The following is a 23677-nucleotide window of genomic DNA, read 5'->3' as shown; positions in this document are numbered from 1 at the left end:
ACAAGGATGATGTCGCTTGGGCAACTAAAGAGAGGGATTTTGAATCTCAAAAGATGTCCTATGACCTTGAGCATAGGAAGTAGGTCACTGCCAACAAGAAATGTTTGGCTGTGATAAAGAACACGATTAAGACTGCAATTGTGGGATCAATCCCAGAGTGTGACACGGTCACTGAGTATCTCGATTGAATAAAGAGTCAGTTCACTGGCTCTTCAAAGACATGCTATCTAACTGATAAAGCAGCTGGTGACAAAGAGTTACTCTGGAAATGGTAGCATAAGAGAGCTCACGATGTGTCGTCGAAATTATGGCATGGTCGTTTAGGTCATATTTCGAGGGGGAGAATAGAAAGACTAGTTAAGAATGATATTCTTCCTCTATTGGAGCTCTCAGATTTAGAACAATACAGAGAATGCATAAAGGAAAGTATATTCTTCCTCTATTAGAGCTCTCAGATTTAGAACAATGCAGAGAATGCATAAAGAAAAGTATATAAAGAAAATTAAGAAAGATACTAAACGAAGCACATAAATTTTATAGATTATTCACACAGACATCTGTGGTCCGTTTTCCTATAAAGAGTGTGGATGGTTATGATTCGTTCATAACATTCACAGATGATTACTCCCATTATGGCTATATTTATCCAATCAAAGAAAGAACAGAAGCATTGGATAAATTTAAGATATTTAAGGTAGAAGTTGAAAACCAACACAATTTAAAGATTAAGATAGCCAGGTCCGACCATGGGGGGAGTACTACGGTCGACATACCCCATATGGCCAAGTTCTTGGACCTTTTGCAAGGTTCTTACAGAAAAATGGCATAGTAGCCTGTATTCTATATCGGGCGAACCTCGGTAGAATGGAGTAGCTGAAAGACGCAATTGTACCCTAATGAACATGGTGCGCAGTATGATAAGTTACTCCATCTTACCGTTGAGCCTGTGGATGGAGGCGTTAAAAACCGTCATTCATATTCTCAATAGAGTATCAAGTAAGTCGGTGCACAAAACACCGTATGAGTTATGGACAGGAAGAGTACCCTCACTAAACCACTTACGTGTGTGGGGGAGTCTGTTGATGTTTTACCACCGATAGCCTGCCACGGGGGTACCCGAGGCAGTATGTTCGGGCTTCAGCGTATGCAGAACTTGATGGTGAACGCAAGAGACAAACGACTTATCCTGGTTTGGACCCTCGATCGTTGATCGAGTAACAGCCCTACGTCCAGCCGGTGTTAGCCTCTACGTTGGATTGATTATGAAGTGTCGTACAATTATTGTTCTATTGTTCTCTTCCCCAGGAGCCCTGCCCTCCTTTATATAGTCAGGAGGCCAGAGTCCTAGTCGGTTTACAATGAAAGTTCCTAATAGGATTACTAAATAGTACTACTACTAAGATTACATGGGAAGAATCCTAGTTAGACTAGATCTTCTCTCTCCCTTGCGGGGTATCCTGTGGGTCCCGCATTGACAAGCCCCCGAGCACTTCATGGTTGAGCTCTGAAAGTCTCGTTTTGCTCCTTCAGGTCTTGTTGAGTAGGAACAAACGTCATCCGAGTGCTTTCTGGAGTGAAACCTTGTAGCGCTTCTTGGGATCTTCGAGTGGTGAGTGCTTTTTGAAGAAAAAGTACATCCATCTGATTGTAGCCCCCGAGCCTCTTGCTATTTGGAATAAGGAGCTGGAGGATCTTGTCTTGAAGTTGCTCTGATTGTTCGTTGAAGTTTTATCAAAAGGAACTCGAATATGGCTCGTTCCGGGTTCTTTTTGTCGTAATGTCTTGAAGTGGTCTGCGTTGAGGAAGTCTTTTGGTGACGTGCGCTTTTTCGAAGAAAAAGGGCACTCACTGAGTGTAGCCCCCGAGCCTCTTGCTATTTGGAACAAAAAGTTGGAGGGTCTTGAATCTTTATGTTGTTTGAAAATTTGTGTTCTGAAGTAGTCCCCGAGACTTGGATTATGTCATCATCCGAGTAGTTTTGCGGCGTCTTTCCGAAGCAGCCCTTTAGTCTTGGATTAAACCATCATCCTTGTAGTTTCGCGGCATCCAGCCTCTGAGCTTATGTTCGGGTTCTCTTTGTTTCTTTCAATATTCAAACCTTTCCCTCCTGCTGACTTGTTGTTTGGTGTCTTGTCCAGCTCTCCGAGTTGAAGGAAAAAAGCTCTCGGAGGGCATTGATGAAATGAAGACTCTTGTTCGTACAAGTCATAACAAGGCCGAGGAGGTAATTACTCATGCTGAAGAAGAACTTGCACTTGCTAAGTTGATCAGGCGTGGAGCTGATAAAGATCTTGTGCAGGCCCAAAAAACTATTGAAGACTTGTCTGGGAAGCTGGCGACGGCTACTGAAAATTGGAACATTTTGTGGAAATCCTTTCATTCAGTAGCTGATGTTCTCTGGACTCCAGCGGATGACGAGCAATCTTGGGCTTAGTTCATTCCTCGGATTCCGACTCGTTTCCAAGAGTTCGCGAAGAAGTGCGCTCAAGTATGTACCAAGAATGTGCTGGCCCAGGTCCGGGTCCTTGCTCCAGAGGCGCCTCTGTCCAAGATAGCAGAGGAAGCTGATAGCCAAGAATACCTTGATGCCGTTGAGAGGATGGAGCCTGAGGTCGAAGGTTTAGCCAGTAGGGTTGTAGACAGTCTTAATATTGATATTTCCCTTCCTGATGAAAATGCCTGATCCAATTGACCAGCCTCTTGTAATATTACACTCCTCTTCAAATGAAGATTCTTTATTTTCGTTGATGTATTCTTTGCCCGGGTGTGGTCGGAGTTACTTGACTTGCTGAGTACTTTGTCCCGTTTTCGTCTCTGCCCTGTAAACAACTCTGTGCGTTATCCTGATGAAATCCCTCGATTTGTCGAGTACTTTTTTTTTCTTCCTCTTTTGTGATCCGTCGAGTGCTTTGTCCGTGCTATGACTTGTTAGATGTAGATCTTTGTGTTGACAACCTTTCGTCTGCGCTATGTAAAACGACTCGGCATAGAATGTTGCCTTGACAAACTTCGGCATCCGAGTGCTTTCTTGAGTGGCGCTTGTGCTTTTCTGAGGAAAAAGTATTCCTATCTGGATGTAGCCCCCGAGCCTCTTGCTTTTCGGAACGAAGAGCTGGAGGGTCTTTTTAAGCTTAATTTTGGTCAACTAGTTTTAGGTGTTAGCTTTTAGCTACCCTCATCGGCGGGCTCAAGCGTCTTTTCAGCTATTTTGCTCTCGGCCGGGATGCTCAGGCATGTTTTCCGCCATTTTGCTTTTTGTTTCGGGTGTTAGCTTTTAGCTACCCTCATCGGCGGGCTCAAGCGTCTTTTCAGCTATTTTGCTCTCGGTCGGGATGCTCAGGCATGTTTTCAGCCATTTTGCTTTTTGTTTTGGGTGTTAGCTTTTAGCTACCCTCATCGGCGGACTCAAGCGTCTTTTCAGCTATTTTGCTCTCGGCCGGGATGCTCAGGCATGTTTTCAGCCATTTTGCTTTTTGTTTCGGGTGTTAGCTTTTAGCTACCCTCATCGGCGGGCTCAAGCATCTTTTCAGCTATTTTGCTCTCGGCCGGGATGCTCAGGCATGTTTTCAGCCATTTTGCTTTTTGTTTCGGGTGTTAGCTTTTAGCTACCCTCATCGGCGGGCTCAAGCGTCTTTTTAGCTATTTTGCTCTCGGCCGGGATGCTCAGGCATGTTTTCAGCCATTTTGCTTTTTGTTTCGGGTGTTAGCTTTTAGCTACCCTCATCGGCGGGCTCAAGCGTCTTTTCAGCTATTTTGCTCTCAGCTGGGATGCTCAGGCATGTTTTCAGCCATTTTGCTTTTTGTTTCGGGTGTTAGCTTTTAGCTACCCTCATCGGCGGGCTCAAGCGTCTTTTCAGCTATTTTGCTCTCGGCCGGGATGCTCAGGCATATTTTCAGCCATTTTGCTTTTTGTTTCGGATGTTAACTTTTAGCTACCCTCATCGGCGGGCTCAAGCGTCTTTTCAGCTGTTTTGCTCTCGGCCGGGATGCTCAGGCATGTTTTCAGCCATTTTGCTTTTTGTTTCGGGTGTTAGCTTTTAGCTACCCTCATCGGCGGGCTCAAGCGTCTTTTCAGCTATTTTGCTCTCGGCCGGGATGCTCAGGCATGTTTTCAGCCATTTTGCTTTTTGTTTCATGAAAACAACTCGTTGGAAATCATGACAAGACATGCTGTAGATGAATACCATCTTTATTGATCATGAATATAAACTAATACATATGTTGTTGAAGAATATTGTCCTTCGTCAATTATGAGCGTTGGTCCCTTGTGGCTTGCATATCTGTTTTTTCTTGAGTTGTTTTTACGCGTAGAATCTTCTTAGCTGGCTGATGTGCCATGTATTGCTGACTTCTTTTCCATCTTCGGTTATTAACTTGTATGTGCCTGGTCCAGTGACTTTTGTGACAATGAACGGACCTTCCCATGGACTGAGTAGCTTATGTCGTCCGTCAGTTTTTTGTATCCTTCTTAGCACTAAGTCTCCGACTTGTAGTGATCGAGGATGGGTACTCTTGTTGTAGTGCCGTCTTAAACCTTGTAGGTATCTGGCTGATTGGAGGGTAGCGTTTACTCTGACTTCTTCTGAGCTGTCGAGTTCTAATCTTCTTGTGTGTTCTGCTTCTCCTTCATCGTATTGTTCTATCTTTGGTGATGTCCAGATCAAATCGGCAGGCAGTACGGCTTCTGACCCATAAACTAGGAAGAAGGGTGAGTAGCCTGTTGCTCTGCTTATTTGAGTTCATAGCCCCCATACTACTTTAGGTAATTCTTCAATCCATTTGGACCCATAGTCCACTAGTTCTTCGTATAACCTTGGTTTTAATCCGGCTAGTATGAGTCCATTAGCCCTTTCTACTTGTCCGTTGGCTTCTGGATGTGCAACAGACGCGTAGTCTATACTAAAACCACAGTCTTGTGCCCAGCTTTTGAATTCTGTAGCTGTGAAGGGGGAGCCTAGATCTGTGATGATTTGATTGGGTATGCCGAAGCGGTGCATAATGTCTTGGATAAACTCGACTGCTTTGGCTGCGCTGTATTTCGCGAGTGGTTTGTATTCAATCCACTTGGTGAACTTGTCGATTGCTACAAAGATGTACTCGAAGCCACCTTTTGCTTTCTTCAGAGGTCCTACTTGATCCAGCCCCTAGCAGGAAAAAGGCCAAGCGGGTGGGATGCAGATAAGATTGTGAGCTGGCATATGGGCTTGTCTTGCAAACATTTGGCAACCTTTGCATTTTCTGACAAGTTCTTCTGCGTCTTTCAAAGCGGTTGGCCAGTAGAATCCGATGCGAAATGCTTTGCCAATCAGTGTTCTTGAAGTGGCATGATTTCCACAGCAACCTAAGTGTATTTCGTCTAGGATCTCTTTGCCTTCTTCAAATGAGACACATTTTAGGAGTACTCCTGATGATGCTGCTCTTCTGTAAAGTCTATCTCCTACTAGAACGTAGTTTTTGCTTCTGCGAATAACTTGGGTGGCTTCTGCTTTATCTGCTGGCAATTTATTTTCTTTGATATAGTCGATGAAAACTTGGCTCCATGAAGTGTTGATTACCAAGATCTGAACGCCTTTAGCCTGAATTTCAGGGGTTGTCTCACCGGGTTGTTTGATAGAGGGAACTGATAGCTCTTCTATGAATACGCTGGGTGGAACCTTCGCTCTGTCTGATCCGAGCTTGGCGAGGACATCTGCTGCAATGTTGGAAACGCGCAGGACGTGTAGAATTTCTAATCCTTGGAAATGTTTTTCAAGTTTCCGTATTTCAGCACAGTAAGCACCCATGTTTTCTTTGGTGCAATCCCAATCTTTGTTGACTTGGTTGATGACTACTGCTGAATCGCCGTATACGAGTAATCTCTTTATTCCGAGGGTAATTGCCACTCGTAGCCCGTGGATGAGGGCTTCATATTCTGCTTCGTTATTTGTAGCTTGCCATAATATCTGAAGGACGTACTTGAGTTGTTTTCCTTCTGGAGAAATGAGGAGAACGCCTGCACCGGCTCCGCCTAGTTTGAGTGACCCGTCAAAATACATCTTCCAGTGGTCAAAGATGGTATTTGATATAGGTTGTTGGATCTCTGTCCACTCGGCAACAAAATCAGCAAGGGCTTGAGATTTGATTGCCTTGCGTGGGGTAAAATCGATATTGAGAGCACCAAGCTTGACTACCCACTTAGATATGCGCCCTGTGGCATCTTTATTGTGTAGGATGTCTCCGAGTGGAAAATCTGTCACCACGGTAATCTTGTGGCTTTCGAAATAGTGACGAAGCTTGCGTGAGGTGATAAGTAGAGCATAGAGTAGTTTTTGTACATGCGGGTACCGGATTTTGGATTCTGACAGTACTTCGCTGATGTAGTATACGGGACGTTGCACTTTATACATGCGCCCTTGTTCTTCTCTTTCTATGACTATCGCCATGCTGATCACGGTAGAAGTCGCCGTAATATATAGCATCATATCTTCGTCTTTCTTTGGAGGTGTCAGGACAGGCGACGAGGTGAGGTATTCTTTAAGTTTTTTGAAAGCTTTGTCGGCCTCTTTTGTCCACTCGAACTTGTCTGTCTTCTTTAGTAGTTTAAAGAAAGGTAACCCCTTTTCGCTGAGTCTTGATATGAAACGGTTGAGGGCCGCCATGCATCCTGTTAGTTTCTGCACATCTTTGATACTTCTAGGTGGGCCCATTTCTGTTATAGCTCGAATTTGCTTGGTGCTGGCTTCAATCCCGCGCTGACTGACCTAAAATCCGAGTAGTTGTCCTGAGGGAACTCCGAATACACATTTATTTGGGTTCAACTTCTATCTCCATCTTTTCAAGTTTTCGAAGGTTTGCTTTAAATCTTCAATCAGAGTGTCTGGGTCCTTTGTTTTCACCACTACATCATCCATGTATGCCTCCACATTTTCACCGATTTGATCCCCAAGGCAAGTTTGGATAGCTCTTTGGTATGTGGCGCCAGCGTTCTTTAGTCCAAACAACATGGTCTTGTAACAATAAGCACCGAACAGAGTAATGAAAGACGTCTTGCTCTGGTCTTGTTCTTTTAATGCGATCTGGTGATACCCTAAATAGCAATCGAGAAAGGATAATAGTGCAGACCCTGCTGTTGAGTCAACTATCTGGTCAATGCGTGGTAGCCCGAACGGATCTTTTGGGCAATGTTTGTTGAGATCTGTGTAGTCGACGCACATGCGCCACTCGTCCATGTTCTTCTTCTGCACAAGGACCGGGTTTGCTAGCCAGTCTGGATGAAGGATTTCTCTGATGAATCCAGCTACCATCAGTTTTGTGATTTCCTTTTTAATCGCTGCCTTTTTGTCGGGTGAGAATCGTTGTAGCCGTTGCTTTATAGGCTTGGAGCTTTCATTAACATCAATTCTGTGCTCAGCCAACTCTCTTGGGACACCTGGCATGTCGGCCGACTTCTAAGCGAAGATATCTTTGTTGTCCCGAAGAAAGTTGGTGAGCGCGAGTTCCTATTTTGCCGAGAGGTGAGCACTGATGGTTGCTGTCTTGGAGGTATCGTCGATGCCCAAGTCGATTTGCTTGACGTCGACTTCTTTTGGTGGTGCGATGATGCTGGGCTTTTTAGCCGGTATTTCTAATTCTTCTTGGCTCATCTCTGCAGCAATTGTGGCTATTTCTTTTCTTTCATTGTCGGCTTGTGCTTTGGCTGCAATTTGGATTGCCTGAACGTCGCAGTCAAAAGCACGCTTCAAATCACATCGAAGAGAAAGGATACCGTTGGGTCCTGGCATCTTAAGCAGTAAGTATGGATAATGTGGTATTGCCATGAATTTTGCCAGTGCTGGGTGTCCGAGGATTGCATGATATGACGAATCGAAGTCTGCGACTTCAAATTTGATAAACTCTGTTCGGTAGTTCGAAGGAGTTCCAAAAGTAACAGGTAAAGTAATTTGTCCGAGTGGCATGGCTGCCTTGCCTGGTACTATGCCGTAAAAAGGTGTACTTGTTGGTGTAATCATCCCGGCGAGTTGTAGTCCCATCTTCCTTAGTGTTTCTGAAAAGATAATGTTGAGTCCGGCTCCCCCATCGATTAGTACTTTGGTGACAGTCATATCAGCAATAGTTGGATCTAGAACCAGTGGATAATGGCCTGCGTTTCCCACGCTAGTCCATTGGTCTTCTCTGGTAAATTGGATAGGATACTGTGACCAATTGAGATATCTTGGTGTAGCCGGTTCTGCTGTCATGATAGTCCGTAGTGCTAGTTTTTCTTGATGTTTGCTTCTGCAATCTGGAGCCCCTGAGAAAATCACTGCTACCGTTCCCCTGGGTTTTTGGAATCCTTTGTCCTCGTGGTTGTCATCATCTTTTTCTGATTGTCCTCTTTGGTGTTCTCCTTACTGTCTTTTCTTGTGTATCGATCATTGAAAGTGTAGCAATTTCCGATGGTGTGTCTCCCATTGGGGTGCAATGGGCAACGTATGTTTTCAATGTCATCATATCTTCTGGGTTTGGAAAACTTCTTTGATTTGTCGGCCATTGCCACGGTATTGTCTGGTCTACGTTTTCTTTCTTGATGTCTGCTATTTCGATGATTTTGCTTGTCCGAGTTGTCCTGGTTGCTTCTATCCGGGAACCTCTCTCGTGCTTTTTCTTCTGCAGTAATCATCTTTTCCACTGTTCGTCTGAATTCTTCATTATTTCTTGGATTTTCTTTGCAGAAGTCTTGAAACTGCCACCTAGCCATGATTCCGTGAGAGAAAGCTTCAATTACTTCTCGTTCGGTGATGTCATGCACTTGAGTCCGTAGTTCGCCGAATCGTCGATAGTAATTTCTGAGACTTTCGCCTCCCTTTTGCTTGAGTCCTTTCAGTTCTGCATGAGTGATTGGGTGTGTAATGATTCCTGCGAAATTTTCACAAAAAGCTCTTTACAAGTCCTCCCAATTTCTGATAGATCCTGGATTTAATTTGTCGAACCATTGGAGGGGCATGGCTTCTAGTGCCATGGGAAAGAACAGGGTCTTGATATCGTCGTCACCTCTGGCTAGTTCAATTGATTGTGAATATATTCTGAGCCATTGCCTTGGTTCAGTTTTGCCATCATACTTAGAGTGATTAGACGGTTTGAACTTGTGAGGTAATCGTACCGATGCAAGCCTGTTCATGAAACAGGGGAATCTATCGTGTGTTTTGGCTTCTTTGAATTCGGATTCAGCAGCTCCTTCTGGCCAACTGTTGTTTTGATGGGAATAATTCTGCGAGGCTGTCTGGGTAGGCACCCTACTTCTGGTCTTTCTTGGTTGTTCAAATTGGTGGCCTTGATTATATTCCTTCCTACTTCCTCCATTATGGCTTCCACTTGGCCCAAGTCTTTCGAAAGCAGACTTCCTTTGATTTTGATCTTCTTGCCTGTGGGTTGTTGATCTGGCGGGTAGTCTTGATTGGTCTCTCCCTTCATGCGTTCTTGGGATCATCGACCGGAGCAAGTCTTGGAGCTGTTCATACTTCTCACCTGGATGTGAAGTTGCTCTAAGTTCTTCTAATGCTTCTCGAATCTTATCGTAAGACGTATTTGCCATGCATCTCCCTTCGACTTCTCGTTGTGATTTTCTTCTATCGTATTCAGCCAACTCTAACTCATATCTGATCCAGGCTTCCCTGCGCTGCCTAGCACAGTGTTGGCGCCCTTGCTTCAACTTGTTTTTTCTTTCTCTAGCTTGTTTTTGACTCTCGGTTTCTCCATCGTAGCCCTGGGCAAAGGGTGATATGTTGGATTCTGATTCATCTGATGACCTGACATCGGGTGCTTCTGGGGGATTTAGTGGTGACCGAGGACGTCGAACCATGAGTACTTCCCGTGCGTGAGCCGTTCTGTTATTGGCGTTAGTTTTCATACTATCGAAGTTGCTGATGACTTTAGTAGATGCCTCGATGTCGCAGATCGAGTCTCCTTCTTGGTAAGGTAGAATAGCCATCGTCGTCGTGTTGTCCAATCGGGTACTGTTATCTGCAGGAACAGAGTCTGGCCAGTGAACGATGCAGTCTTGAGATGTTACAGTCAGGACGAGACCTTCCTGAGCTCCCTTCAGTGGCATTCTTAGTACTGGATCGAGGACTTCTCTGAGCTATGCCTGATAAGATGTTGCCATGTTTAGGAGTCCGAGTGGAGGAAGATCTGACTTCTTGAAGGGATTCTGCGCGTACTTCGAGTTGTATCCTTGATAGGTCAGGGCCACGTTCTTAAGTCCCATCGGAAAAGAACTCGGTTTCTCGAAAGGACTCGGATAAGACTCCAACTCGGATGCGGAGCTCGAATTCGAGTCGGATGCGCAAAGCTGTGGGACCTGAGTTGAATCAGACACTATGAGCTGCGTGAATCCTCTGGAGATTTGATCTGTCGTGGTCGTCGGAATAGAATGGTCTTCATGGTGTTTCAAATCCTCGAGGAGACGACTTTGGAGCTTGCCATTGTTGTCTGCCTCGCAGATCCACGAGCCGAAGATGAAAGTTGATCCCGTTGAGAAGATCATGTTATTGAGGTCCATCGAGCTCTCGGATGCAAATTCGCCGAAAGCCCCTACCTGGCGCGCCAGCTATCGATGTTTTACCATTGATAGCCTACCACGGGGGTACCCGAGGCAGTATGTTTGGGCTTCAGCGTATGCAAAACTCGATGGTGAACGCAAGAGACAAATGACTTATCCTGGTTCAGGCCCTCGATCGTTGATCGAGTAACAGCCCTACGTCCAGCCGGCGTTAGCCTCTACGTTGGATTGATTATGAAGTGTCGTACAATTATTGTTCTGTTGTTCTCTTCCCCAGGAGCCCTGCCCTCCTTTATATAGTTAGGAGGCCAGAGTCCTAGTCAGTTTACAATGAAAGTTCTTAGTAGGATTACTGAATAGTACTACTACTAAGATTACATGGGAAGAATCCTAGTTAGACTAGATCTTCTCTCTCCCTTGCGGGGTATCCTGTGGGTCCCGCATCGACAGAGTCCTGCTAAGGCTAAAGTATTTAACCTAAACATTGGGAAGCTAGATCCCAAAACAGTAAGTTGTCATTTCATTGGCTACTTAGAAAAGTCAAAAGGTTTTTATTTCTACTGTCCAGACAGACATACAAAGTTTGTGAAAACGAGACACGCTGTCTTCCTAGAGGATGAAATGATGAGGGGGAGCATGGTAGCTCGAGAAATTGACCTTGAAGAGAAGCAGGTGTATGCGTCCACTCCAATGATTCATGAGCCATTTTTCTCACTACCTACTGTCGCTACACCAACAATGCAAGATACTGTGGTGCCAGCACCTATTGTTATTCCGTCTGTGGCAACAATGAATGACGATGAGGAACCTGTTCTTCAGAATCTTGTAGAACCTATTGCCACACATGAGGGGGAGCAATAACAGCCTCAAACAGAAGATGTGCCAAATGTGGAGGCCCCTAGAAGGTCTCAAAGAGTTAGAAAATCAGTTATTCCTGCTGACTATGAAGTATACAACACTGAAGAATTTCAAATGGAGGATGATCTCACCTCATTTGAAGAAAATATGAGAAGTGATCATTCATCAAAGTGGCTTGAGACCATGGAAGATGAAATGAAATCAATGAATGCTAATAAATTTTGGGACTTGGAGATAATTCCTAAAGGAGCCAAAACAGTAGGCTGTAAATGGGTCTACAAAACAAAACTTGACTCTCAAGGAAATATAGAGAGATATAAAGCACAACTTATGGTAAAAGGCTTTACGCAAAGAGAAGGGATTGATTACAATGAGACCTTTTCTCTAGTCTCATGTAAGGATTCCTTCATAATTATAATGGCATTAGTGGCACATTATGATTTAGAGTTACATCAGATGGATGTAAAGACGATATTTCTCAATGGGAACTTGGAGGAAAATGTTAACATGGCACAACCGAAAGGTTTTGTCATGAAAGAAAAAGAACGAATGGGATGCCGCCTAAAGAAATCCATTTATGGATTAAAACAAGCTTCAAGACAGTGGTACTTGAAGTTTGATCAGACAATAAGGAATTTTGGGTTTAAAGAGAATGTAGAGGACAATTATGTCTATGCAAAGTTTAAGAATGGAAAGTTTATCTTCCTTGTCTATGTGGACAATATCTTATTTGCTAGTAGTGATGTCAGTCTACTACTGGAGACAAAGAAATTTTTGTCCTCAAAATTTGATATGAAAGATCTTGGTGAAGCCTCATTCGTTCTAGGGATCGAGATTCACCGAGATAGAAGTAAAGGGGCATTAGGACTGTCACAAAAGGCATACATAGAAATGATCTTAAAGAAATTTAGTATGTACAAGTGTAGTCTCTCACCTGCTCCTATAGTCAAGGGTGATAGATATGAGGATTTTCAATGCCCCTGGAACCAATATGAGATCGATCAAATGAAAGTAGTTTCATATGCTTCAGCTATCGGAAGCTTGCAATATGCTCAAGTATGTACGCGCCCTGACTTGGCATTTGTTATCGGGTTACTTAGCATATTCCAGAGCAATCCTAGAACAGAACATTAGAAATTAGTAAAGAAAGTTTTGCGTTATTTGCAAGGAACAAAAAGCCTCATGATGACATATAGAAGATATGATTCACTCTATATAGTGAGATATTCATATTCTGATTATGCGGGAGTTGATAGAAAATCCACGTCTGGATATGTATTTACTCTCACAGGGGGAGCTATTTTATAAAAAAGTTCAAAGCAAACCGTCACTACATCGTCCACAATGTATGACGGTTTGTAGCATGTTATGAGGCAACAGGGCAGGTGAACTGGCTAAAGAAGTTCATACCCGGTTTGAAGGTGGTTGACGACATCTATAGACCACTTAAGTTATACTATGATAATAATCCGGTAGTACAGTATGTGTCGGTGTTTCGTACAAGCACCGGCAAGTAAATTTATAGTGATGCGCGTTAGGTCCGGATGGTGCGCTAAAGGACACAAGATTTATACTGGTTTGGGCTAAATGTCCCTACGTCCAGTCTGTTGCTACTCGTGTTATTAGCACCGAAAATGGTTCGTAGTAGGGGGTACAAACGGTCGAGAGAGGGACTGGTCCCAAGTCTCTGATGGAAGGGTCATAAGGATGCCAAGAGCTTGGTAGCAGCTTGACTGTGTGTGATGTGTGTTGTGTTGTCAAAAGTTCGTCCCCTTGTTGGAGGAAGCACATCCCCTTTTATAGATGAAGGGGACGGCTTTACAAGTGAGAGGGCAAGGGTGCATACGCTACCCAGCCTTGTTGTTCACGTCTACCAAGCCTTATTGTCCATTCCAACGGGTGCGAGAGGATGGTAAGTGCCTACAATACTGTCGATGCCACTGTAGAATGTCAGGATGGCTACAGAGCACTGCTCCGCGCAGGGTATGGACTCTGGTATAGTAATTTTGACTTATGAGCCTTGCCCAGCCTTGCTCTGCATGCCTTCTGGTTCCTATGAGTCGCCATCAGAGGGACGTAGGGTCGAGGTCCGAAGTAGCGCTATGGGCAAGGCCTTCCGATCGAAGAGGGCGTCCAGAGGCTGAAGCGAGTGCTCTGATCTGGTGGACCCGAGGGGTCGTGAAGCAGGCGCCGCTCCCTTGGGACCATAACATGGTGACAGCACATCCGTCATTTGTGGAGGACGCGAGTCCTTTCCTAGACCATAGTGATTGTAGTATGTCTACGTCGGGTTCCGTGTTCGAGGGCTGAAGGCGGCGCCTACAACTCTGTAGGGCGAGGAGCATGTGCCCGCAACACTATTCAGGCTCTGCTATGCCTGGAAGGGTCTAAAGCACCTATCCCGTCATTCCCTAGTAGTACTTGTCCTTCCGGGGCGCAGGGTATGGTCCTCGAAGCCATAGTTGACCCGAACGTCTTATCCTACCCTGTACCTATCATCATGAGGGAGCGGGGAGAGGTTGTTAGGCGAGACAAAACCAGTCTTTGGACATCGGGTGAGGCGAGGTCCGTCCTCGGACGTCGAGTGAGGCGGAGTCTAGCCTTTATCCCTTGGGCGAGACCGAGCCTAGCCCTCGGGGGCCAGGCGAGGCAGAGTCTATCCTTAAGCCCTCGGGCGAGGCGGAGCTAGCCCTTATCCCTCGGGCGAGACCGAGCCCAGCCCTCGGGGGTCGGGCGAGGCAGAGTCTATCCCAAAGCCCTCGGGTGAGGCGGAGCTGGCCCAAGGGCGTCGGGCGAGGTGAAGCTGGCCCAAGGGCGTTGGAAGAGGCGGAGTCTAGCTCTTAGCCCTCGGTCGAGGCGGAGCTGGCCCAAGGGCGTCGGGCGAGGTGGAACCAAACTCCCGTCATTCGGGCAAGGAAAGCAGCGGCGTCCTTGTCCATCTGGGAGTTTTTAACGTTCGATGGTTATTAGTTCCACCTCCTGGGGTACCCCGGTGTTAGGTCCCCGATAGTAGCCCCCGAGCCCCTGGGTGATTCGGACAGAATCGCTCAAGGGGTGTTTTTTATTTCGTCGGAGTTAATTTGCTAGAGGGTGCGCACGAGGGCACCTGATGGGTGTAGCCCCCGAGCCCCTAGGTGATTTGAGTAGAGTCACCTAGGGGGTAGTATCGGACCCTTCGTGGGTAAGGCTGAAAGACTTGGTTTTTTGTCGACGGGATATTTTTAAGGGAATCGTGGTATTTCGCTCGTGGGAATTTTAGTTAGTGTCGGCCTGGCTTGGACCTGACTGTGGATCGAGGCCCTGGTGACGCTTGCATCCTTGAGTCTCGGTAGTTTGCGGGCCTATCCCTCATTAGGATGGGCCTTTGGCTTTGGGACCCTAGGTGGGCCAGAGGGAAAAGCTCTGTGACCCGTGTCCCCTCGATGGAGAGAGAGTCCTGGTCCGTCGGGGGAAGGTGAACCGTCCGACGTGATTTTGCGGGAAGGGATAGGGATCATGTGCGCGTATCCTGCGAGGTGACGTGGCAGTGCGCGTGGTAGGCTCAGAGATCGAGGCAGACGGTTGCCCTTCTTGCATCTGTCGCCCCTATAACACCATGGGGTTCACCCCCAGGGTTCCGCATTTTGCCTCCTCGCCTTTGCGTCCTTAGCCTCCACCGTCAATCGCCTGCGCCTCTCACACCCGTACTGCCTCCACCGTCAAACTTGCTGTTGCCCTCTTCCCCGTGCTGCTCCTGCCATCACAATGGACCTGGGGTACAAATCCAACATCTCTCATCAGCGCTTTGAGGGCCTCGTCCGCCGAGGCCTCCTTTGCCCGTTAACCGCCGCCGTGGAGTGGCGGCTGCCCGGTGAAGAGGGGGAACCGGAGCTACCCGAAGGGTACATCATTTCTTTCACCTACTTCCACGAGCGAGGATTCACCACGCCCGCCCATCAGTTCCTTCGGGGACTGATGGACTACTACCAGGTGGAGCTTCAACACCTTACCCCCAACGGGATTCAGCACATTGCGGCGTTCGTCGCCCTGTGCGAGGGGTTCTTGGGGATGGATCCCCACTTTGACCTGTGGCAGTACCTCTTTGCCGTCAATCTCGTGAAGAGGCATGTCAGGAAGCAAGATCTGCACGCGCCGGTGGGGTACGCCAGCATCCACCTCCGTAACACTCAGGCGGGGGTGTATCCATTGATGCGTCTGACCACCTCTAACAAGGGGTGGCATTCACAATGGTTCTACATCAAGAACGACGCCACCGCTCCCTTGCCAGCCTTCACTGGGCGCTACATCTTGGAGGCCCCGGAGTTGTGGGGATGGGGCGTTCAGGCCAAGGAAAAGAAGCATCTCAACGGCCTTCTCGCTGCCCTCCGAACCCTGAAGGAGAGGGGTGTGAAGGGGTTAGGGATTATTGGTGCCTACCACATGAGGAGGGTTGCGCTGCGGATGGCATGCGCGCTTCCCCTGTATCAGATGGTGCCTGAAGCGTCGTTCGAAGGGATGACGCTTGCTGACAACACGCTCCCTCCTTCCGAGGTGGCACAGCGTATTAAGGAGGCGATGGAGCCCACGAAGGACTCTGTTGGCACCATCCTTGACTTTGTGTACCTGATGCCGGGACATCCCCCGATGTGGCCGGAGCCAGGGTTTGTTGACTTTGTAAGTTTTCTTTTCCCTTGCTCCTCTTTTCGCTTGAAATTTTTGATCCTCTGATGCTAACCGTGGGATAGCGGGATCAGCCGGGGGGACTGTTCTTCAAGAACAGCCCGGTTTCGCTACCGAAGGAGCCAGCCCGGGCAGTAGCAAATCGCACCCTGGTCGGTTGGGACAAGATGACAAGGGAGATTGCGAAGAAGAAGGCGATACAGAAGCAGTAAGCTCGCGATCGAGGAGAGGAGACTAGTAGTGACGACGACGACGATGATGACGACGACGATGATGAGACGGCAGCCAACGTGGATTGGGGTAACCTAGTGAATTAGGACTCGCTGTCCTTGCTGGGACCCCTTCCATTCCACGTGGATGGAAGTGAGTCTGCGGGGACAGTGGATCCGGAGGATCTGCCGTCACCCGCAGGGTGCCGACGGCGGATCGGTGGATGGGAGAGGATGGATCTGAGGCCGTCCCCGAGGTACTGGTGGAGGGGGACGGCTCCGATGCCGTGGCCCATGAGCTGATGGAGGGGGGCGGCTCTAGCGCCGTGCCCCATGAGCCGATGGAGGGGAGCGGCTCTGGTGCCGCGCCCCCGGAGGCAAGAGAGACGAGCCCCCCTATGTCAGAGTAGGAGGCAGGCTTGAAACGGTCCCGCCCACATGAGTTGGAGTAGGGGTCTGGGGGTTCATCCCTGAAACGTACCCATCGACCGAAAGCATCAGAGTACGTCGCCGATTCCCCTTGTTTTCTTCCTTTATTTTTCTATTCCGACCTTATGCCCTTTTTCCATTTTGCAGATTCTTGCGACGGGGCCACCCTTTTGGGGCCGGCGCCTAGGAAGAGCCTTGCCCTTCAGGAGGGATGGATCACGCTGCCTGGCGTCACCCCTATTTCGGGCAGGAGTGACGCTGCCGCTGTGGCCTCATTGGCTGGTCCGGCGGTGTCCGCGGTGGCACCCGTGCCCTTGGTGGTTGTCGAGCAGGCGACCACAACCACGACCGCGACAAGCCGGGAGCGGCCGGATGCGGCCGCGGTGGCCTCCAAGGGGGTGGCGCATTCCGTGCCCCCGGTGGCCCAAGTGACGGCGCCAGACGTGGGCTGGGTGGAGTTGGATGCCGCCGCGGTGGCGTTCGACGGAGCAGCGCAGTTCATGCCGCCGGAGGTGGCCATGACCGTGACAAGCCCGGTGGGGTCGGATACTACCATGGTGGCGTCCGAGGGGGTGGCGCAATCCGCACCACCGGCGGTCTAGGCCGTGGTGCCCGGGGCATGTCGGATGGAGGAGGACATGGTCGAAGGGTCTTCGGTCATCATGACGGTGGTGGGGAGGACCCAAAGGGAGCCGCCTTTGGCCCTATTGTCGGGAGGCAGCCGCTCTCCCATGAGGGGAGAGCCACCGCTCCAGTGGATGGCCACCGAGGACCCATCATCGGCTCTGTTCTTGCTCGACGATGCTGCTGAGAGCCTAGAGCGGGAGAATCTGGACATCGGGTTCTCGGCTGCGTTGAATGCCTTGAATGAGGCCAGTGGTGCCTTGCGCGAAATCCTCGCTCCTTCTAGCCGGGTATCCGCTTGATCTTCTCGCTTGTTCTCTTCTTTCTTCACATATTTTTTCGTGTCTTCTGATTCTGGTCCTTTTTTCAGAACATTGTTGCTCGTAGCCGAGACAAGTCTCGGTTCCTTCATGAGCAAAAGGTGGAATGGGACCGTCTTACCGAGGAGGCCAGGCTACGAGGAGATGTAGGCGCATAACTCGCTGCCGCCCAGCAGCGGGAGGCCGAGGCGCATCGGGACGCGGAGGAGGCTCATGGAATGTTTGAGGACCTATCGGCGAGGGTGAAGCTGGACGAGGAGGATGCCGCCAAGCTTCGAAAGGAGCAAGACGAGCTGCTACAGAAGGACGCCGTGACCAGTGAGCGGGCTAGCGAGCTCCTAGCAGAGCTGGAGACAGAGTGAGATCTCAAGCTAAAGGCAGAGGAGAGGTCCGTGGCATTGCAGTAGAGGGCGGACCGGGCCATCCGGGAGCGCGACGAAGCGCGTGGGGTGGTTGACTCCCTCCGGGCGGATCTTGGGGACACGGTGAGCCAAAGGTTGGACATTGAGAATGTTGTTGCCAGGCTGGAGAAGGAGCTTACCAAAGTGCGAGTGATCCTTCGGGTCGAGAACGATGAGCACGACCTTCTGTAAGCCGTTGTTGGAGTGGTCACTAATGCCCTGAGGGTGGCACAACCAGAAGGATCCAACTCGCTTGCAGCTCATGCTGCGAGAATTACGATGCGGGTAGGCGAACTTGAGGAGGACGCCTTTCACGCCAGGATCACCCAAGCCTATGCTGTCGTCCATTCCCATTACGATCAGGAGATCAACCTGAAGGTAATGAGTCATGGCTTCGCGCCTGTCTATGATGACGCTGAGCTGGACGAGATGGAAAAGGCAGTGGCTCCCCTCGCATAGAACCTGGCGGACCAGCTGAAACAAGAGGTTCTCCATTTGTGGAAGTAGTTAGCTTGATAAACACTTATTTGTAATATGTGAACAAGTGTCAGTACTTTTGTGTCCTGGAAATGGTTTCGTAATTTTTGTTTCGTTTGTTTGATCTTACCTTCTCTTTTTTGTGATGAAAAAAGATTTAGATAATTGACCCTTTCGTTTGTTAAGACCGTAGGGCCCGATGTTTTGTAGGGGAAATTTTAATTGTGCTGGTGAGCAAAATTACCATAGCTGTCGGGGCATGGGCTTTTTGTGGTCTTACTAGTTTGTTCCCCCGAACCTTGCCGCCAGTCTTGATGCGAGGTGGAGATCTAATGTGATGTTTTTTCAGAAAGAGAAAGGAGGTACCCATACCTTTATCAGCCCCCGAGTGAGATCCGACGCCTTGCGGCTATTGGGGTCGGATGCAACTAGGGGTCGGAGCGATGGAGGCAAACTTACATTTGTATTTACTCGTACCCCTTACCTAGGACTTTGATGATCGCTATGTGACCGTGCGCTATGAGCTCGCTAACGGGGATGTTCGAACGGAATTTGATCCCGTTTGCTTCGCGGCAGGGTCGGCGAAGCCCTCGAGTGGCGTTCTGTTACTCCTTTGCCCGCCTTCCAATAGATTCCCCCTCAATGGGGTTTCTATGGACTCGGCTAGAGGCTAGATTGAATAAGAAGGTTGAGATGACCCTATTCGCAGTAATGTGGGTCGGGCTAAGGCCATTGAGGCTCATCTGTGTTTTCTCCCCTAGCCCTTGTTTGACGCGAGGCGACTCCAGACCTTTCGCTGGTCAGCCTTCAAAATTGGTCTCTCGATCTTGGATCGAGCGGCTCGAGCCCTCGAGCCCTTTGGGGTCTATTAGGGGTCGGCCGTGTTTTCGTGTGTTACCCCATCCTCGGTTTCCGCAATCAGAGGGGCTGAGTTGACGGCACTTGCCTTGATGGCTCGAATATCACGCTCAATGAGCTCGCTAATGGGTGTGTTCGTGTGGAATCCGGATCCATCATTCGCTGATGGGGTCGGTAGAGCCCTCATGTGGTATTCCACTACTTCTTAACTCACCTTCCGGTAGATGCCCGAGCCATTTGCTAGGCTTAGGTGGCCCATTGACCTCTCCTCGTCGGAGATTCTGTGGGTCCGGCTCGAGGTTAAAATCGAACAAGAAAGGTCAAAATGTCCCTGTCCATTTCTGAACGGGGTCGGGCGAGGCCGCTGGGGCTCATTACGGTTTTGCTCCCCTGGCTCTGTTTGACACGAGGCGACCTCGAGCCCTTCGCGGGCCGGCCTTCAAACCCCGGTCAGGCGCCGCTCATATTGAATGAGGCGGCTACCACTTCGTGACGCGACACGAAGCGTTGGGATGTAAGAATTTATATATGCAACGTTTGGATGTATGGATTTAGCATATAGTTTAATTGAAACAAAAGCGGGGGTCGGTAACGTTACCTTGGTGGTATGAGCCTGTGAAGCTCCTACCAGGCATGTCCGTGCTACGTTCGGGTCAGGCTAAGAGGGTGTTTAAACAAACAAGCGTCCTCGGCAGCCCCCGAGCGATGTTCGTGCCCCTGCCGTTGCTGGGGTTGGAGGCTTCGTAAAGAATTCAACACACAAAGTAAGTAAATAGGGGTGCTTATCTTTCAATTGGTCGTTCATTCATTGTTTTGCCTAGGCCGCTTGATCAACCCAGGAGGCCCGCTGGGCTCCCCTTGGAGGGAGGTTCCATCGTTGGTTCATTCCATGGTCTGGCTTGGGGAAGCGGAGAGTCACCTATAGGTGAGCGTGCCCCGGTTCTCACGTCCGGGGTGCATTACTGGCGGGCCATGCCCAGGTGATGTTCTGGCTTCGTTCAGCGGGAGGCGCTTCCTGCTCTGACGCCGTTGTCAGGGTTGCGGCCGATGAAGATGGCGTAGTCCCTGAGCGTCCTGGCGGAGGCGCCATTGCTGGGGTCACGGCTGATGATGATGGCGTAGTCCCTGGGCGCCCCGGCGGACGGACACCGCAGTCGCCGGCGTGGCGCTCGTCGTTGCAGATGACGGCGCCTTCGAGGATCCCACAAAGTGATGGGACGTCGCTGATGGGGAGCAGTATGCGGTGGCCACAGTAGACGAACTGGACCATGTACATGCCCAGTCGTTGCCGATGGAGAGCTTGGCGCGGCGGCCGCAGTAGATGAACTGGGCCATGTATGTGCCCGGACGTTGCCGATGGAGAGCTTGGCGCGGCGACCGCAGTAGTACTTGTAGTGAAGCTAAGCAGAGACTATAATCGAATAAGTTTGGGGGAGCCTCCGAGTAAATAGTCCTTTGATTTTTAGGAGTACATTAGTTCATTGTGTGATAAAATCACTTTGTAAGTGGTGAATTTGTGCAAAAATGAACAAATTTTCCTGCTTTTGTTACGGCAAACTGTAACAGTTTTTCAGTTTCCTCTTTTTATGAAGAGGTTTTGATGCCTTCCAAGTTGCAAAAAACTAGGAATGCGGGTGAATTAGTTCTGATTATGCTGGTGAGCAAAGAGGTTATAGCCGCTGAGGTGTGGGTCTCCCGCAGTCCTACAGTTGTACTCAGAATTTATTCTCGAAATCTTAGTTTTTTAGGACTTGAGGAGAACCGAAAAACTTAGATACAGTTTGCAAAGGTAACCACAGGAAGTGTTTGCAAAATGTACTTGTATCAGCCCCCGAGTGAGGTCTGGCCCCTCGCGATTTGCAGGGGTCGGATGTCACTAAAGATCGGGGATTTGTAAAGACAAAAACTGATAAGAAAAACATGTGTTTATTAAGGATAAAAACGACGTAGCTGCTTAATGTTCCAGGCGTTGGTGAAGACCTCGCCGTTGATGGTTTTTAACTTGTAGGCGCCTAGGCGGAGTACTTCCACGACAACGTACGGCCCCTCCTAGGGCGGGGAGAGCTTGTGGCGGTCCTTGTTGCTCTGCATGAGGCGAAGGATGAGGTCCCCGACGTTGAAGGCTCGATCCCGCACCCGTCGGCTGTGGTACCATCACAACGCCTGCTGGTACTTAGCCGAACAGAGGCGGGCGATGTCGCGGGCTTCATCTAGCTGGTCCATGGCGTCTTGGTGGGATGCCTTAGCCCCCTATTCGTCATATGCTCTGATTCTTGGTGCTCCATAGTCAAGGTCTGTTGGGAGAATGGCCTCAGAACCATAGACCTTGAAGAAGGGTGTGTAGCCAGTGGCCTGGCTAGGAGTTGTCCTTAGGCTTCAGAGCACCGCCGGGAGCTCAGCGAGCCAGCGCACGCCAAACTTGTTCAACCGGTTGAAGGTCTTAGGATTAAGGCCTTGCAGGAGCATGCCGTTTGCGTGCTCGACCTGCCCATTCGTCTAGGGTGCGCGACGGCTACCCAATCGATCCGGATGTGTTGTTCATCACAAAATCAAATGAATTTCCTACCAGTGAACTGTGTGCCGTTGTCTGTGATGATGGAGTTCGGTACTCCAAAGCGATGGATGATGTCAAGGAAGAACAGCACAGCTTGCTCGGATTTGATCATGGAGATCGGTCGAGCTTCAATCCATTTCGTAAACTTGTCTATGGTGACAAGTAGGTGGGTGAAGCCCTCGGGTGCCTTTTTGAGTGGCCCAACCAGGTCGAGCCCCCAGACTGCAAAGGGCCACGTGATGGGGATCATCTGGAGCGCCTAGGCCAAAGGTGAATGTACCGAGCGTAGTACTAACACCCTTCACAGGTGCGTACAATTTGCTCGGTGTCGGCTACTGCGGTGGGCTAGTAGAAGCCCTGTCGGAATGCATTTCTGACCAAGGTCCTCGGTGCGGCATGGTGACCGTAGACCCCATCGTGGATGTCACTCAGTAGAAGTCTTCCCTGTTCGCTGGGGATGTAGAGCTGCAGGATCCCGATGTGGCTCCGTTTGTAGAGTTCGCCTTCTACAAGAATGAAGGACATGGCGTGGCGTGCGAGCCATTAGGCTTCCGTCTTGTCTGCCAGTAGTGTGTCGCAGAGGAGGTAGTTGAGGTAAAGCGTTCTCCAGTCATCGAGAGGGTCGGGCTCTGCTACTGGACCCTCTTCAAGCTCCATGACCTCGGGGTCGGGCGGAGCAGTCAGTGGGTTGGCCCCTGGGGCCGGATCAGATAGGCCATCATCGACCTATTCCGACCCCTCATAGCACACCGAGGGCTTGTGTTGATCGCTGGCGAAGACACCCATCAGCACTAGCTCTCGGCCAGATGTTGCTTTCACGAGTGCGTCGGCTGGTTCATTGAGGTGCCTCATGATGTGATTGAGCTCGAGGCCATCGAATTTGTCTTCCAGTCATCGGACTTCTTGGCAGTATGCCACCATCTTGGTGTTGTGGTAGCTTGACTCCGTCATGACCTGGTCAACGACCAGCCGGGAGTCACCCCTGATGTCGAGGCATCGGATGCCTAGCTCAATGGCGATTCGTAGGCCATTGATGAGCGCTTTGTATTCTGCGATATTATTTGATGAGGGGAAATGGAGCCAAACCATGTACCTCATGTGGAACCCGAGGGGTGATACGAAGACTAGTCCCACGCCGGCACCCTTTTTCATCAGCGATCCGTCGAAGTACATCATCTAGTACTCTTGATCGATGACTGTTGGTGGCATCTAGACTTTGGTCCACTCCACGATGAAGTCAGCTAGCACCTAGGATTTGATCACCGTTCGGGAGGCATAAGTAATGCCTTGATCCATCAGCTTGAGCGCCCACTTTGCGGTTCTTCCTATAGCAGCCTGGCTATAGATGACCTCGCCGAGGGGGAACGACGTCATGACTGTCACAGGGTGTGACTCGAAGTAGTGGCGTAGCTTCCTTTTGGTGATGAGGACGGTGTAGAGGAGTTTCTGGATTTGGGAGTAGCGGGTTTTGGAGTCGGATAATACCTCGCTGATGAAATATACAGGGTGCTGCACCTTGAAGGTGTGCCCCTCTTCTTCCCGCTCTACTACTAAGGCGGTGCTAACCACTTGCGTGGTGGCCGCTATGTACAGGAGAAGGGATTCTCCGTTGCTTGGAGGAACCAGGACCGGGGGTTTGGTTAGAAATTGCTTGACCATGTCAAGTGCCTCCTGGGCCTCGGCTATCCACTCGAAGCGGTCGGACTTCTTTAGGAGTCAATAAAGGGGGAGTCCTCATTCATCGAGGCGTGAAATGAATCGGCTGAGGGCGG

Source organism: Miscanthus floridulus, chromosome 1 (genome assembly GCF_019320115.1).
Source record: "Miscanthus floridulus cultivar M001 chromosome 1, ASM1932011v1, whole genome shotgun sequence".
NCBI lineage: Eukaryota > Viridiplantae > Streptophyta > Magnoliopsida > Poales > Poaceae > Miscanthus > Miscanthus floridulus.
The sequence above is the reverse complement of the archived record's forward strand: the minus strand, read 5'-3'. Positions refer to the sequence as shown.